This window comes from Benincasa hispida, chromosome 10, assembly GCF_009727055.1.
Source record: "Benincasa hispida cultivar B227 chromosome 10, ASM972705v1, whole genome shotgun sequence".
In the NCBI taxonomy this organism is placed as follows: domain Eukaryota; kingdom Viridiplantae; phylum Streptophyta; class Magnoliopsida; order Cucurbitales; family Cucurbitaceae; genus Benincasa; species Benincasa hispida.
Genome location: NC_052358.1, coordinates 8579158 through 8598053, shown reverse-complemented (window position 1 = coordinate 8598053; position 18896 = coordinate 8579158). Strand labels below are relative to the sequence as shown.

General features: G+C 32.8%; 1 long non-coding RNA gene across 2 annotated transcripts in view; it reads left to right on the top strand.

Annotated features, from left to right (window-relative positions):
• The first annotated feature begins 3021 nt into the window (after positions 1–3021).
• The window catches only part of LOC120088013, a 21293-nt gene continuing 5418 nt past the window's right edge, over positions 3022–18896 (top strand). The window contains exons 1-5 of one of the 2 annotated variants that reach the window (XR_005484788.1): positions 3022–3203; positions 3284–3406; positions 3513–3553; positions 3679–3726; positions 4582–4774. This is a non-coding gene — a long non-coding RNA (uncharacterized LOC120088013). The remainder of the gene's footprint in view (positions 3204–3283; positions 3407–3512; positions 3554–3678; positions 3727–4581; positions 4775–18896) is intronic. The other variant, XR_005484787.1, reaches the window with a different exon arrangement.

Genomic DNA, 18896 nt, shown 5'->3' with positions numbered 1-18896 from the left:
GCAGACGACATCGTGATTTTAGATGGATGTCGGTGGTGCGAGGCGAAGCTTTCAGCGCTAGGAGCAAGCAAATCAACGCAGACTAGGGCAGATCCAATCGACGACAGTGCAGGCTCGAGCAAATAGACGACGTGAAAACGACGTGGCAAAGCTTCTGGCACCGGGCGTGAGCAGATTCGCGTGCGGACTCGGGTAGATTCAGTCGACGGAGCTAGGTAAGAAGATTTGTTGATGATGAGGGTTTAATATAAACGATGATGATATATGTACTGTGATATATATAATCATTTATTTTATATTAACAATGATGATTTTTGTATTTAGATTTCTTGTTTTGTGATATATACGCTTATATATATATTCTATATTGAACATTAGGTCCATTTGTGATTTATATATTATGGTAGATTTTTTTTTTTTGTTGATTTTTAACTACTTTGAATTTATGATATATGATATATACACGCTTGTATATATGTTCTAAAATTTATGTTCTAAGGTATATTTAAAAATAACGATGAATATTTGAGTAGATATCATATGGTCTAAGATATATTTAAAAATAACCATGAATATTTGAATCGATATAAAATATATTTATCGATATATTTCATACATATTTTTAGAATGTTTTCAAATAAACAAAGTGAACAAACAATGGAACATTTCACGTAATAACCAAAAACAACATGGAAAATGAAATGGAAAATAAAATCATATTAAATGTCATTTTTTCTCTCCAAATGAAAATGCAATATATATATTAAATGCATTTTATCTCTACAATGGGACAAAATCATAATAAATGCATTTTCTCTTCATAATAAATGCATTATATGGTGATTTTATGTCAAATAATGAATTTATATACTGTGATATTTCATATATTGGTTAGAATATTTTTAAATACCTAACAAAATATTTTGAGATATATTTTAAATAATCATAAATCGGCAAAAAATAAATTTATCAAAAAATAATAGTAAAAATCTTTCAAAGACATTTTTGAAATATAGGGCATAAAGAGGATTTTTTTTAGGTAAAAATGATGTTTTCTAAAAATTCGAGGATTAAAAATATATCTTTTGAACTTATAATAAACCAAATCTAAATATTCTTAAAAATTAAATTGGATGACTAAAGTACATATTAAAATCATATGGACCAAATCTACATAGCCTTCAAAGTTAAGACTAAGAGGATAATTTTGTCTTAAAATTTGGAGGGGTGATTTAGGAACTTAAGAATTTAGCAAAAGGGAGATTGAGACAAGGAAGGCGAATAATCAAGATTTTCCATTTCAAAAGGGAAACCAAACAGTTGTAAAAAGAGTGCTCAAGATGGGATGTATTTGTGTCTGATAGCTCAAAACTTAAAAAGAATACGTGTGAGGCTTTGCGAGGGAACACAAAAGCATATAGACAGAGGAAGAGATATTTCATTGGGATCTGTCGTGTTACTGTTTATACAAATTTCCACGTGCTATTTTAATTGCACTGATTTTCTACAACTGTTATAAACTCAACTTTTGATGCCTCGTTTGTACGCATGCAATTTTACACGTCTATTTTTTTTTAGGGAAAGCCAGCCACAACATTTAAGTTATCTTCTACTTCTCAATCAGTTTTAGGTCCGTTTAGATTAATTTTCTAAGTATTTATATAAATGTTTATAAGTGTAAAAAAAATATCTATAAATACTTATAAAGTTAATCAGTTTGTTTTTTTCCACATTCTATATTTCAATATTAAGTAAATATGGCTTAGGAATTTGTTATTAAGAGTGTTCAAAAAATCCGACACCCAAAGAAATCTATCAACCCTACCCAATCGATATGGTTTGGATTGGGTTATCAACTCAAGTCCAAATAAATGAAAATTTTGTGGGTTTAGTTGGTTCATAGGTTCACTTAAAATAGCCCAAACCAACATCGACTTATTGTTAACTTTAATATATATAACTTGTGATACAATTATATATAATATATTTATTTAAGATTTATTTTTTTTGAATACTTTATTCTTTAATAACTCCTAAAAATAGTTTACTACTTTGGAAATAAAAAAATTATTATATAAATTGAAATTATATTATATCTTAATTCAATATATGAAAATAATTGAATCAATTTTTTTCGTATTAACATCTTACTTCTTTTTAGAACATAAATTTAAATAAATAAATCGATTAACCCGAACCAACTCAACTTAAATGTTTAATGGTCGAGTTGGGTTGGATTAAATTTTTAATAAATGTTATTTGGGTTGAAGAAATTAACAAACCGAACGGTTGGATTTCGATCCATTTGTGACTCTTTACTTCTTGAGTCTTCTATAAGTGGACCCTTTTTTTTTTTTCATATCTTTGTTTTATGATTTTCGGGATGGGAAAAATTACGAATCCCCATCGCCCCAATAAACCAAAAAGTTTTTGTTTATTTTTTTATTTTATTATATATTTTATATATTATATATATAATAAATATAGAAGATCAAATAGTAAACTGAAACTCTTTATTAAAAATCTAATGAGACATTAAAACGATGACATTAGTTTATTAAGTTAAAATCTTCTTTTCTATATGGGCTTTTGCAATGAAGCATGTGCATTTCCATTGCCCTCTCTCTTTTAATGAACGAAAAGGAATCTATCTAATAACCATTGATCAAGATTTTGTGAAGCATCTAAAGTTTTACTACAAGAAATTTGGGCTTTGATGTCGGTTGGAAAAACTAAAAGTAGATGTATAATGTCGGTTTCTTAAAAAAAAGTGGATATTTAATGTCGGTTTTAAACCGACATTGTAGGTGACTCTCTCTTTTGAATCTCAAACAATTTTTTTATCTTATTTTTTTTCCCCTCTCTCCCCCATTTTCATTTCCCTCTCAAATTTTATTTTTCTCATTTCCAAATTATCAATTAGAAAATTTAAAATAAAAACAACTCTAATGTAAAGTTTCTCTTAAACTTTATTTATTTTTCCTTATTTGTTTTATTGGTTTTTGTTTTTAAAAAAAGAAAAGAAGAAAGGAAAAACATTAAAGAACGAAAAGAAAACCCTAAAAACCTCTCATCTTCCTCTCCTCTTTCTCTCCTTGTGTTCTTCGACTGGTTACATCCTCCGATGCCCCATTTCTGGTAGGAGTTGCTTAGTGTTCGACGTTTCAACAACCCCTTTTAGAGTTTCCCCCGTTCTCAACAAGGTTTGACATTTACCCATGGTATTTTAACTAAGAATTACGATAATAAAACATATCTTAATCATTTGAAGTTCCAATTTCAGGATTGAAGAGAATCATCGGTTGTGATCGAAATACTAAACTTCACGCACCATCGCAGCAAAAGCCGACTCCTTTTTGCTATGTTTGTAACGGACACCTCATTTCAACAACGCCCAACAAAGCCGGTACACAACAACACCATTTTCTTCTATTCATTTTGAACACTATTTGAGCTTCAAATAAGGTTTCGAACTAAGTTCTGACCTTAGAACTTAAATGTTGTTATTTTAGGAGTTTTTTGATTGTTTGAGAAGCACTTTTAAAACATTTAGGTAAGTAGAATTCTACCTATTGAGGTCTTTTTTCTTGTGTGCTAACATGATCTTTGATTTACTTATTTGTTCAAATTGTTGTTTTTTACTTATTTGTTCATATTGTCGTCTTATCTACTTCGTAGGTGGGAGAATTAGTCCTTAGTTTCAAAAATTTGACATCGAAAAACTTGGTAAGACATTGTTGAACACTCTTTATTTATCTTCAGCTTATTTTTAGTCATTTTAACCATTTTGTAATTCATTTATTTTGAATTCTATTCTTGTGTGCAACTTAGCATGTATACTCTATTTGTTCAATGTAGAAGTCTACTTCATGGTTGATAAGTAGGATTTTGTTATCTAAACCATATGAAATTGATTTTGATGAAAAATATGTTTTATCTTGGTTTTGAAGTTAAAATTATTATCCAATTCCTCTTTTTTGACTTATTGGGAACTTATGAAAGCAATTAAGATTTTATTTAGTGTATGTACAGGCAAATGAGAAATACTAATAATTTGAACATGCGTAAGCTATATAAATCTATGCTTTTCTTCAATGAAAAAATGATGACAACATTTAATATCGGACAATTATTGGCAAAAAGTTGGTGAAAAATCGACATTGAAGATGATGTTCAATATTGGTTGAAAACCAACATTGAAGATAGCATTCAATGTCGGTTGAAAATTGATATTGAAGATAACTGGTATTGGAATCATGGTTATTTATAATGTTAGTTCAAAATCGACATTAAAGACGTTTTATAACATGATCTTCAATGTCGGTTTTCAACTGACATTGTACCCCTATAATGTCAGTTTTAAATCGACATTAAAACCCAGTTTTGTAGTATGTTTGTTTTATAAAAGACATTCTTCATCTTCCTTTTGGGAATTTTCTTCTGTAATTCAAATTGGATGTAGACTTTACGTTGAACTACTACAAACATTTTGTTCTCTTATCTCCTTTACTCTTTTTCATTCAATACTTTACTGTTCTGTTCTTCCGATTACTTATTCTGATTTCATCAATTGTTATCAAGCCGATTGAGACGATCACGAATGAGATTCCGTTTTAGATCACTTTGTTCCTCTGTGGATATCTCATCTTCTTGAAGATGTCAGATAGATTTGAACTTGAAAAGTTTGATGGAAAGAAAAATTTCAGTTTTTAGAAGAAGAATACGATGGCGTTGCTCGTTCAATAAAAAGTTGCAAAAGTCCTAATTGATCCAAGTAAGTTGCCTGCAACCTTGACTGAAATTGAAAGACTAGAAATGTCTGAAACTTCTTATAACACCATTATTCTATATCTGGCCGACAATGTCCTAAGAAGCCTTAGTGTGAAATTGAAAATGCTTACGAGTTATGGACTAAATTGGACACTTTCTATATGTCTAAATCTCTCACAAATAAGATTTATATGAAGGAGAGACTGTTTAGTTTTAAAATGGATGCGTTGCAAGATCTTGAAGAGAATATAGTTGACTTTAATTGAATTTGTCAAGATCTTCATAATTTTGGCGAGAAGTTAGATGGAGAGAATCAAGTTGTGATACTTTTGAATTCACTTCCAGACAAGTATAAGGAGATTAAATCTGCTATCAAGTATGGTAGAGATTCGTTAATACTAGATATTGTTATGAATTCGCTTTGATTTAAAGAGATGGAACTCAAAAAAGAGGAAAAATATTCTAAAGCTTTGTTCATGAAAGGAAAACAATCAAAGGGGAAAAACTCTGAGAACATCAAATAAGTGAATAAAAATAATTTGAAACGAGAAAATAAGGACAAAGTAACCTACAATTATTGTAAGAAGAAGGGTCATATTATGTATGACTTCCTATTGTGACTATGAGATATGGCATATGGATGTCAAAACTGCATTTTAGAATGGTAATCTTGAAGGGACCATCTACGTGAATCAACCAAAGGAATTCATTGAGTAAGGTCAAGAGCAAAAGGTTTGCAAGCTCAATCGGTTCATTTATGGATTGAAACAAACATCTCGATCTTGGAATATAAGTTTTGATATTGCGATAAAATCTTATGGCTTTGATTAGAATATTGATAAACCTTGTGTTTACAAGAAAATCATCGATTGTTCAATAGCTTTTCTTGTGTTTATATCGTTGATATCCTACTCATTGGGAATGATGTAGAATTACTGACAAATGTAAAGAAATGGTTAGTTGCCTAGTTCTAAATGAAAAATTTGGTGAGGCGCAGTTTGTTCTAGGGATCCAGATCATCAGGGATCGTAAGAACAAAACGCTGGCCTTATCCCAGGCATCATATATTGACAAGATGCTTGTCAGATATTTGATGCATATTTTTAAGAAGGATTTATTATCTTTCAGGCATGAAATTATCTTGTCTAAGGATTAGTGTCCTAAGATTCCTCAAGAGATTGAGAAAATGAGACGGGTTCCCTATGCATTGGTTGTTGGCATCCTTATGTATGCATTGTTATGTACCAGACTTAATATTTGCTATGCAATAGGAATTGTCAGTAGATATCAAACCAATCCAGGATTAGATTACTAAACAGTGATCAAAACAATCCTCAAGTATCTATGAAGAATGAGGGACTATATGCTTGTATATGGAACTAAGGATTTGATCCTTACAGGATACATAGACTCAGACTTTTAGACCAATAAGGATTCTAGGAAATTCACATCAGGGTTAGTGTTTACTCTTAACGGAAGACCTATAATTTGGTGAACCATCAAGTAAGAATGCATCGTGGGCTCCATAATGGAAGCTGAACATGTAGCTGCTTGTGAAGCTGTTAAGGAAACTGTTTGGTTGTGGAAGTTCCTTACTGATTTGGAAGTTGTTCCAAATATGTCTTTAGGTGTTGTGGCAAATTTAAAGAAACCTAGGAGTCATAAAATAGGAAAACACATTGAGAGAAAATATCACTTGATTGGGAGATTATGCAACGAGGTGACATGATTGTCATGAAGATAGTTTCGAAGCACAGCATTGCTGATCTATTTACGAAGGCTCTCACGATTAAAGTATTCGAGGGTCATCTAGAAAGTCTGAGTCTAAAGGATATGCAACATATTGTCTATGATAGAGTAAACATGCATGCAACTGAAGAAATCAGAATTAACAAGTACTCTAATTACACTTAATTTGAGTTTAAAAGCATGCATGAAAATCATTTTCAATGAAGAAGGTTCAAGAATGTTATACCTTTGATGAAACTCTTCGATCCTTGCTCTTCTCCACGAATTGAGCCTTCAAATTGACAGTAGACCACCACAATGATCTTCTCTACTATTCTTTAACATGGATTGTGTGGTGGAACACTAAATTAAAGTCAACTGAGTGAGGGAACCAAGAGGGTTTTAGAGACAGTATAGAGTTTCTGCAGAATTTCAAAAAATTAAGCAATCCATCCCCTCAATCTCTGAAATTTGACATATTTATGCATCCCTTTCATACAAGTACTAAATGAAGCAGCCATATGATACTTCAATTGGCACCATTATAGTGGGATAGGTGTTGATCAACTGATTAAACCAACAAAAGTTGGATTAATCTACTAACTTGGTTGTCTCCATTTTCAATTTCTTTTTAAATTTCATCAAAATTAAGATTAAGTTTAATAAAAAAAATTAAATCAGAATTTGAATTTTATAAAATTGAAAATGTTTTATTTAAATAATTAATTAAACAAATTTGATTTATTAATTAAATAATAATTTAATATCAAATATTAAATTAATTAAACACTTATTTGATACATGAATCCTATTCATGTTAATCAATATTTGAATATTTTAATCTCTCCAATTTATGTTTTAATTTTGAAAAATTCAAACGTTTTAATTATATCAAATATAATTAATCAAACGCTAAATTGAATTTGAACACTTCGAATTTTAAATCCCTAATTTTGATTTTGAACATTTCAAATTCGCTCAATTCACTAATCCAAGGACTAATTTTACGAGCTAGTAGAGGGACCTTATGAACCTACATATCATGAGCTTCAACGATTTGAGATTAATTGGCTAAATTCTTTAAACCGAATTAATCAATATTGGTTAACTTCCGAGACACATAACTATAGCTCGATAGTTGCACTCTCCTCACTATAGATATATTTCTGTCCACTTTAACCATAATCAGTAAGTCACCCTTCACAAGTCGTTCGTATTTACAGCTAGGTCAAAATTATCATTTTACCCCTATAAATACATTTTGCTCTTTAAGCTCCCACTGATCCTCTATTGAACAATTGGTTTATATTCCAACTAATAAACCATATCCCTCTCGGCCATGAGAGGGCGAGGCCCCTTTGTTCAAAACTATGAGTCAATACTTAAGGGAACAACCTATCTGTTAACCCTAAATTAGGTAGGAGTGAATTTCATCTTGCAGGACTATGTCCCCAGCTATCTATCTAGTCTTATCCCAAAATGGAAAGCTTACTAAGCAGTATTATTGAACTACTCTTACATATGTAGATCAAAGGATAATCCCAAATAAACAGGAGTTCATAGTTAGCTCAAGATTAAGATCGAGTTACCCTAGGTCATCAAATTTGAAATTGTCAATTATCGTTATAAAGAAAAGTGACTATTTTGAGGTCCGACCTTATGCAAACATCCTTTTCATAGGATGCCCCCACTTGAATGTCTCCACATAAATGATTATGGGATCACATCATTTGTATCAGTATACAAAGTGGGTCGCATCTAATAGTGTTGCCAGAATGAGGTACCCAATCTCATTCATATACTTATAGACCATTTTGGCTATATACTAAAACTTGATCCACATTTATGTCTCTATATAAAGTTAAAGTATTCATATTATAGCCATGGATTCGTTTATTGAATTTTTATAACAGAATGCAATATCAATAACATTTTATTGAATGAACAACTCAATAATATTTCTTATTGTTAAATATAATATGTTTCCAATATTTACGAACTGCGAGTTCTAGGACATTCCCAACAATCTCCCACTTAGACTAATACTCCAGTGAGTTACAAATATATACAAATATATAATGTACAAAATGTTGAGATACAGAGAGAAAATACAATAAACTAGGGCATCTATATACCCTTGACATTCTCTCACTTGCCCTAGATTATGAGGCTTGTAGTCTTAGTCTGACCAAGTGGCCCTCGAACACTTTAGCCGAGAGGACCTTCATATATGGATCAGCAAGATTATCCTTAGAGGCTATCTTCGTGACTATCACGTCTCCTTGATGTACTATCTCCCTGATGAGATGGTACTTTTTCTCAATATGTTTTACACCTTTGTGGTTTCTTGGTTCCTTTGAATTGACAACCACTCCACTGTTATCACAATATAGAGTGATAGATAGATGCATATTTGGAACCACTTCCAAATCTGTCAGGAACTTGCGTAGCCAAACTGCTTCTTTAGCTGCTTCACATGCAGCTACGTATTCAATTTTCATTGTGGAGTCAGCGATACAACTCTGCTTGATGCTTCTCCACACTATAACTCCTCCATTAAGATTGAAAACTGATCCTGAAGTGGATTTCTTAGAATTTACATTAGTCTGAAAATCAGAATCAGTGTATCATGTAAGGATCAAATCCTCAGACCCATACATGAGCATATAGTCCCTCGTTCTCCTTAGATACTTGAAAATGTTCTTAATAGCAGTCCAATGACTGTGTCCAAGGTTAGATCGGAACCTACTGACAATTCCAACTACAAAGCATATGTTAGGATGTGTAAACAACATGCGTACATCAGACTCCCAACCGCTGATGCATATGGAATTCTTTTCATTCCTCAACTTCTTGAGGCATCTTAGGACACTGTTCCTTTAAAAAATGAATTCCATGTCTAAAAGGTAACATACCCTTTTTGGAATTTTGCATATTATACCTGGATAACATCTTGTCAATATAAGATGCTTGAGATTTTGCTAATGTTCTGTTCTTGTGACTCTGAACAATTTGGATGCCAAGAATGTACTGCGCATCTTCTAAATCTTTCATTTAGAATTGCGATGCTAGCCATCTTTTTACGTCAGCAAGAAAACTTGTGTCATTCCCAATGAGCAAGATATCATCAACATAAAGGACCAGGAAAGCTACAGTTTTGTTGACTATCTTCTTGTAAACACAAAGTTCGTCAACATTTTGCTCAAAGCCATAAGATTTTATCGCAGTGTCAAATCTTATATTCCAGGATCTAGATGCTTGTTTTAACCCATAAATGGATCTTTTAAGCTTAAAAACCTTTTGCTCTTGACCCTGTTCAATAAACTCTTCTGGTTGAAACATTTAAATACTTTCATCAAGATAGCCATTCAAAAAGGCTATCTTGACATCCATTTTCCATATTTCATAGTCATAAAATGCAATAATGGACAAAAGTATTCTTATAGATTTTATCATGGCCATAGAAGAGAAGGTTTCTTTATAGTCTACCTCCTTTCTTTGGGTAAAACCTTTTGCTACGAGTCTGGATTTATAGGTATGCACATTTCTAGTTTGGTTTCGTTTCTCTTGTAGATCTATTTGCAACCAATGGGTTTAACTCCATCTGGTTGATCTACAAGTCCCAGATAGAATTGAAGTACATTGACTTCATTTCTAGGTCCATGGCTTCAATCCATCGATCTTTTTCTACATCTTCCTTTGTCCGTTTAAAGGTTAATGGATTCTCTAAGCCATCATAAGGTATAATGACATGAGTTTCTGCTAAACCCATGTATCAATCAAGTTGTCGTACAATCCTCCCACTATGTCGAGGTATTCTCAACTCTTGAGAAGGATGTGATGGAGCAACAACTGTTGTTGATGGACCAACTTGATCAAAAACTCTTGTTAAATTTGTAGTTTCTCTAGACATTTCATTGAATACTAGTTTACTGCAAGGTTGATGATTCATAATATGATCTTCTTCTAAGAATGTAGCATTTGTCGATACAAATACTTTATCTTCTTGAGGATCATAAAAAAAAATCCACCTTTTGTTTCTTTAAGGTATCCTATAAATAGGCATAATTTTGAGTGTCATTCCAATTTCTTAGGGTTTTGCACCAACATGTGTGTCGTGCATCCCCAAATTCTGAAGTGATGCAAACTGTCTTTACATCCTCTCCATAACTCATACGGTGTTTCTGAAACACTTTTTGAGGGAACCATGTTCAAAATATATATTACAATCTGAAGGAGTAATATAACATGCAACAGAAGAATTCAGAATCAATAAGCACTTAAACTATATTTAATTTAAGTTTTAAAATGCTATTCATATGACATTCATAAGAGGGTTTGAAATACATACTACCTTTGAAGATCTCTTCCACGAATTCAACAGAATTTCACCAAGATTGAGCTTGATTTTTCAAGATGACCACCACCAAGATCTTCTCCACTATGCTCAAGAAGGAATGTGCGGTGGAAACACTTAAATCAAGCTGAATTGAAGATGAACTAGTGAGGGTTGAATAGGGTTTTCAGATTTTTTTTCACTTCAGTAAGTAAACTCAGAATTCTCTTCATCTTTCTGCATGGAGCTTCTATATATAGATAAAAATCATGCAAACCAATAGAGCTGCATGGATGGAAACACATACTTGGTGATAATTGCATAAATCAATTAGAATTTGGTGAGATTCCATTAAATTATAGTTAGTGGATTATTTGGAAAAATCCACTAACTTAAAACTAATTTTAAAAGGAAAAAATGATTTTAAATAAAATCATTTTATTTTACACTAGTTTTATAAAATTAATTCAAAATAACTAATTTAAATAAAACTAATTTTAATTTTAACTAAACTTTTTAATTAAAAGAATATTAATTTAATATCTCAATATTAAATTAATAAAACACCAATTTCACCAATATGATTCAATTTCATATTTAAATCATAATTTAAATATTAATTTGTTCTCCAATATCGTTTAATTTAAACTAAATTAAACGTTTTTCATTGTATCAAATACAATTAATTGAAAACCTTAAAAAAAATTGAATTTGAACATTTCAAATTCATAACCCTAATACCAAAATTCATCCAATTAATACTCAATTTATAATTCTAATTTATGAGCTAGTAGAGGGACCTAATGGACTTACAGATCATGAGCTCCAACGATCTGTATTAATCAATTAAACTCTTTAAACCGAATTAATTACTATTCGTTAACTATCAAGGCACACCACTATAGTTTAATAGTTGCACTCTTCTCACTGTAGATATATTTATGTCCATGTAAATCAAAGTCGATTCTTCACAAGTCGTTTGTAATTATAGTTGGGTCAAAATTACTATTTTACCCCTGTAAATACATTTCGTTCTTTAAGTTCACACGAACCCTCTAATGAATAATTGATTCATAATACTACTTATGAATCATGTCTCTCTCTATTATGAGAAGGCGGGGCCCCGATTGTTCAAGACCTGGAATCAACACGTAAGAGAACAACCTATCTACTAACCTTAAAATGGGTAGGAGTGAATTTCATCTTGCAGGGCTATGTCCCTAGCTATCTATCCGGTCTTATCCCCAAAATGGAAGGCTTATTGAGCAGTGTTATTGGACTACTCTCACCCATGCAGATCAAAGGATAATCCCGAATAAACAGGAGTTCATAGCTAGCTCAGGATTAAGATCGAGTTATCCTAGGTTACTTTAGTATGAAATAGTCAGTTTTAACGGTAAACGGTCGTTATAAAGAAAAGTTACTATTTCGTGGTCTAGTCTTATGCAAACTCATTGCATAGGATGCCCCCACTCACATGTCTCTATATGAATGATCCGTGGATCACATCATTTGTATTACCTATACAAAATGGGTCGCATCCAATAGTGTTACCAGAATTAGATACCTAATTTCATCTATACACTTATAGACTATTTAGGCTATTTACTATTAACTTGATCCTGTTTATGTCACTACATAAAGTTAAAGTATTCATACTATAGCCATGGATTATGTTTATTGGATTTTCATAATAGAATCCAATATCAATAACTTTATCAAATAAGATACTCAATAATATTTTATTGATTTAACACAAAATTTACAAACTGCGAGTTCTAGGACATTTCCAACACAATCTGTACTGCATACCCCCAAAAGGATTTAGGTAACTGAGTGTAACTCATCATCAAATGAACCATGTCTAATAAGGTTCAATTTCTTTTTTCTACAACACTATTTTGTCGTGGTGTTCTAAGTGCTGTGAGTTGGGATTGAATTCCATGATTTACTATATAGTTCTAGAATTGTAAATCCATATACTCACCACCTCAATTTGGTCGAAGTTTTTTTTATTCTTTTACATAATAAGTTTTCAACTTCTGTCTTAAATTCTTTGAACTTTTCAAGAGTTTCAAACATGTGACTCATTAGGTAAATATAGTCATACCTTGAATAATCATCAACAAAATTGATGAAATATGTATATCCTCCTCGAGCTTTAACATTCATCAGACCACAAAGGTCTGAATGTATAAGTTCTAGGGATTCTTTGGCTCTAAGACATTTTCCTGTAAAAGATCTTTTGGTCATTTTACCCTAAAGACATGATTCACACGAAGGCAATGAACTGTCTTCTAACTGATTTAGATGACCGTGTTTTACCAGTCTCTCAATCATATTGAGATTTATGTGACCAAGTCTTATTTGTAAAATCTTCTCAAAATCTTAAAAGGTACTGAGTTGGAATCTTATTCTAACTAAGGATTCTTGTGGTTCTATAGAATCCAACTACAGGAGAACTAGAAACGAAGAGCTTTCTCCCATTTTCTGCTCGCCTCTTTGGTCTTAAGAATACTGGTTTTAAGAATGAGTAATTGCCTTTCTCCGACCCTTACTGCCAAATCGGAGAGCGGACAATTAATGTGTTCCACTTATTGAAGAAGGTTCTATGAGATACCGAAGGCATCCTTGGGGTGATCTCATAGTTCCTATGAGATGGAGACGATGGGGTCAGTTCATGGATTTTCCTTCCTTTTGCCGCATTTTGCTCAAAGGGTTGAACGGAGATAGTGTATCAAGCTATTCACAAGGGCCAACTCAATCCTCTTCCCTACAGATCCCAGATTTGGTAACCCTAAGAGAGCCACTGACTCCAACTACCGTTCATGTACGATCCATACTAGATCTAACCAACTACCCATCCTACCTCCTCTACATTCTTGCTAGCCCATCTTTGTCTCAGTAGAGTCTTTCAATGGCATGTTTTGGTCCTCTTCCCCATTACTTAGAAAAAGTGAGCCACCGGTTCAGGTATAAGGCACTATCATTACCGCAAAGACAATTAGATATCCAACCCATAATTGCAACGACCCTTGAAAGAAGATATATTCATGACATAACTAGACAACTTTACTAAGCAAGCTCCCAAATAATGGCATGAAAACCTTAATAGTACATTAGTAAATATCATTTGATACATATTTTTACTCAAGTTGTTTGAGCGATTGTATGAATATTTATTAATATCCTTTTGATACATGTATTTACTCAAATTTTTTTGAGTTGATTGTGTGATTATATGTTTGTACGTCGATAATATGCTTATCTTTGGAACAAACGTAGATGTAATCAATAATACTAAGTTGTTATTATCGTCACATTTTGAAATGAAAGCGTTAGGAGAATCTGACATAATACTTGGTGTTAAGATTAGAAAAACTAAGAACAATTTTTTTTATGTCAATCAAACCACAATAAAAACTGTTAAAGAGATTTGATAGTTATGTTGACGCACCTGTAAGAACACCTTATGATGCTAGTATGGGGATTGAGAAAAATAAGGAAAATAGTGTTTCTCGATCTGAATATGCAAAGATTATAGGAAGTGTTATGGTTTTGATGAACTGTACTAGACTTGTTATTGCATATATTGTGAGAAGATCAAGTAGACATTCACATAATCTTGATGAAGATCATTTGATTTCTCTTTGTCATTTATTAAGGTATCTTAAGGGTACAATAGATTATTCTTTGCATTTTCATAATTTTCTGCCATATTAGAATAGTAGAGTATGTAAACTAGGTAACATATAATGACAAAGTAAGCTATACTAGTGGATATATATTCTAATTGGGTAGAGGAACTATTTCATGGAAACTACCAAAACAAACTTATATAGCAAAGTCTACTATAGAGTCTAAATTTATTGCTCTAGAATTAACAGGAAAGTGGCTAAATGGCTTAGAAGCCTACTGGGAGATGTACCATTATGGGGCGTCAGTACCATTCTATTTGCACTGTGATTCAAAGGTTGCCATAGGAATTGTTAAGAATAGTGTATATAGTTGCAAAAGAATGCATATATGCCTCAGAATTGGAGATGTGAAACTATTATTGAAAGGAGAGTATCTTCTTGGGAATTTGTTAGGTATGAGAGGAACTTGGCGGATCCTCTAACTAAAAGCCTAACAAGGAGAATAATTCTACAATCCTCAGTGTGCATGAGACTCACACCCATAAATACTCCATAGTCCTTTCTCTGGGTGGTCCTAGTATGGACTTGATGGATAGAATTAAACCCTTAAAAGTTCCATATCCCTTCCTTTAGGAGGTATTGATATGGAGTTGATGGATAATTGTAAAATCTTCATAGCTCAATTTTTTAGTGGTTTGCTTTTGACAGACTTGATGAAGTTGGTTATGGTGTGGACTAGATGTGAAGCCTTCATAGCTTAATTTTTTAGTGGTCTATTGCGATAGACTTGATGAAGCAATAAACATGAATTGAAGGTGTGACCACATTCTATGAAAGAGTTTAAGGGTCTCTTTTTAGAGCTTTCGCATTGATCCAAGGTTTATGTTTACGGCCTTATAACACGCTTTGTAACATAGAATCAAGAAAATTAAAAGAGTAAAACGTGTTGTAAGGGTCTCAACCATAGTTACTGAAAGTTCAAGAGGCAACTCACTCTCTCTAACATATTTGTTTCCCTACTCCACTATGCATCAATTTAAATCGTTAAGATTTTGATGCTTAAGTTTGTTCTCTTATCTTTGCTCAGAAAATAGGTTTTCTAAAATGTTTTTTTTTTTGTTTATTTGCTATATCAATCATTCGTCGGAGATTCTTAGGAATGACTTTGGGCTTTTGGTCCATAGCAAAAGAAAAATTAAAAAGGAGTTAATTTTTAATACCTTCTCCTTAATTATTTTAACGATCTTATTACCATTTATATAAATTAATTTCAAGAATTAATTAATGAAAAAATTAATTCTTCAATTAATTCTAAAACAGTTTTTATTTAATTCTTCAATTATCTTTCCTTGAAAGTGCTCTTAATTTTGGAAGAAAAAAATGTGAAGAAGCTTTGACTCAAATACCTCAGTTTTTTGTTTGTTTATAACAAATTTTGTAAATGGTCAGCTAGTATACTCTATAAATACCACTGATTTTAAATTTAAATTAGAGAGTTATCATCATTTTCTTAGTTTTTTGTAAACAACAAAAATCTGTACACAATCTTCATCAGTAAAAAGAATGCAGATCTTCCCATGGATGTAGGCAATCTTGCCGAACCACGTAAACACTGTGTCTCCATCTTCTTGTCTTATCTTTCTTGTTCATTCGAGTGTTTCTTTATTGTAAACCGTGTGCCATTCAATTATCTTTCAAATCACATATAGTAATATGAATATCGAGTCAATCGTGCATCGATTCTTTGCTATCAAGTAGCTTCGAGTACATCGTTTTCATCTTCGAGTTGCACCGAGTATCGTTCAAGAACCGTCGAGTACAATTGAGTATTAGTTTTGTTGTCGTAGAGTTCCACCGAGGATTTAACAGAGATTCATTAGACAAAGAAGAGAATTTTCATCGAGGATCAAAGAAGCAATTGAGCATCGAGTTTCGAGTATCGAGGATTTGGTAGAATATTTCTGAGTCATTTCTTCATCTCTCCAATATTGATCTTGAGTATTTAGGCATTGTGAAGAATGGTTATCCCAACAGGTATCAGAGCATTTAAAGATCATCAAGATCAACTTTCTTGGAGCGTCAAGATTCTCAAGAAATCAAGACTCCATACTCGATTGGATCAGAAATGAGTGTTGCAAAGTATGAGATTGAGAAGTTTGATGGGAAGGGCGATTTTGGCCTATGGAAGGCCAAAATCAAAGCTATTATTGGACAACAAAGAACATACAAAGCCCTTATGGACCCTCAACTCTGCCCTCCACTATATCAGCACAAGAAAGAGAAGACATGGAGCATACAACATATAAGACTCTGATTCTGAATCTCAGTGACAATATTTTGAGGCAAGTTATTGATCAAGACACAACCTACAAGATGTGGGTCAAGCTGGAAGGTCTTTTTGCAACCGAGGATCTCCCCAACAAGATGTATCTAAGGGAGAAGTTCTTCACGTTCAAGATGGATTCTGCCAAGCCTCTTTCAGATAATTTGCATGAGTTCAAAAGTCTTGGTGAGAAAATTGGCGACGAGAATGAGGCTTTTGTGCTATTAAACTCTCTACCTGAAGCTAATAAGGAGGTGAAGAATACCTTGAAATATGGCAGAGAATCAGTTACCACTGATGTCATCATTTCAATATTAAGAACTAGAGAGTTAGAGCTTCAATCAGTCAAGAAGAAGCAGCCTAGCGTGGAGGGGCTGTTTGCCAAGGGGAAGAACAAACATAACTCGTCTAAAGAGAATAAAAACTAGTCAGGTGAAGAGCAAAAACCTAAGACCAAGCTGAAATGCAACTACTGCAAGAAGAAAGGTCACTTGATGAGAAATTGCTACAGTCTGAAAAGGAAAAACCAAGAAAAAGAGAAGGATCAGAAGGGAAAACAACCAGAAGCTTCAGTGGTTGAAGGTTCTTACTTTTACTCTGATGCTTTAGCCTTCACCAGAAATCAAACCAACTAAATCAGTCCTCTTGGGAAGTATGATTGGGTACTTGACTCCAGTTGTACATATCACATGACACCTTTCAGACCTTGGTTTAATACTTACAAGGAAGTAGATGGAGAATCTGTGTACATGGGAAATAATGAAGCTTGCAAGATGAAAGGGGTTGGTTCAGTATCCTTGAAGCTAAAGGATGGATCAATCAAGCTTCTAAGAAATGTGAGACATGTACCTTTGCTCAAGAGAAACTTGATATCTCTGAGCATGTTGTACTCTATTGGGTGTGAATGCAGAGGAAAAGGTGGAGTTCTTGAGGTGATTAAGGATTCCAAAGTTGTGTTGGTTGGTGAGAAGGTCAATGACCTTTACATTGTGTGAGGAGTAGAGACGATGACAAGTGCCTACACGGCTCAACAACAAGCTCAACAGAAGCTGACTTGTGGCACAAAAGACTATTCCATATTAGTGAAAAAGGGATGCAAGCACCATCCAAGCAAGGAATTCTTCCCAAAGGTATCAGTGAACACCTTTCCTTTTGTGAACACTACATTTTAGGTAAAGCAACCAGGCAAAGTTTCACAAAATCTCAGCACGCCACCAAAGGAGCATTGGACTATGTCCATTATGACCTATGGGGACCATCTCCTACACCAAGCCTTAGTGACTCAAGGTATTTTCTAATCTTTATAGATGATTTTTCTAGGAAGAACTGGATATACTTTCTTAAAACTAAGGACTAAGTTTTTGGGAAGTTTAAAGAATGGAAAGCCATGATAGAAAATCAAACATCTAAAAGGTTAAAATACTTTGGAATTGATAATGGGCTTGAGTTCTACAATGAACAATTTGATAAATTTTGTAGTGAGAATGGTATAACTAGGCATAGAACAATGAGGTATACACCTCAACAAAATGAGGTTGCTGAGAGGTTAATGCTGGATTTTATGTCCTAAAACTCATAGTTTGTAAATTAATAAACATATTCTATTTTATTTTTTGATAAAATTGTTATTGAAATTGTAATCTTGAATCCAATAAACTAAGGTCCTGAGGCTATTTAAGTAGACTTGAACTTTATGTGATGACATAAAACATGGACCAAGTTCAAGTATATAGCCTAAAATGGTCTATAGTGTAGGGATAAGGTTGGGCTCCTTGTTCTGGGGACACTGTGGATGTGGCCTACTTTTTAGTTAGTACAAACGATGTAATCCTGAATCGTTCATATAGAGATATATGAGTAGGGGCATCCTATGCAATGAGTTTGTATAAGATTGGACCACGACTTAATCACTTTTGCTTTATAACACTGTTTACTGTTTAAAACTAACTAATTCAAATTTGATGACCTAGGTAACTCGATCTCAATCCTGAACTAACTATGAACTTCTGTTTATTCGAGATTATCCTTAGATCTACATGGGTGAGAGCAGCTCAACAGTGCTGGCTCAATAAGCCTCCCATTTCAGGGGTAAGACCGGGTA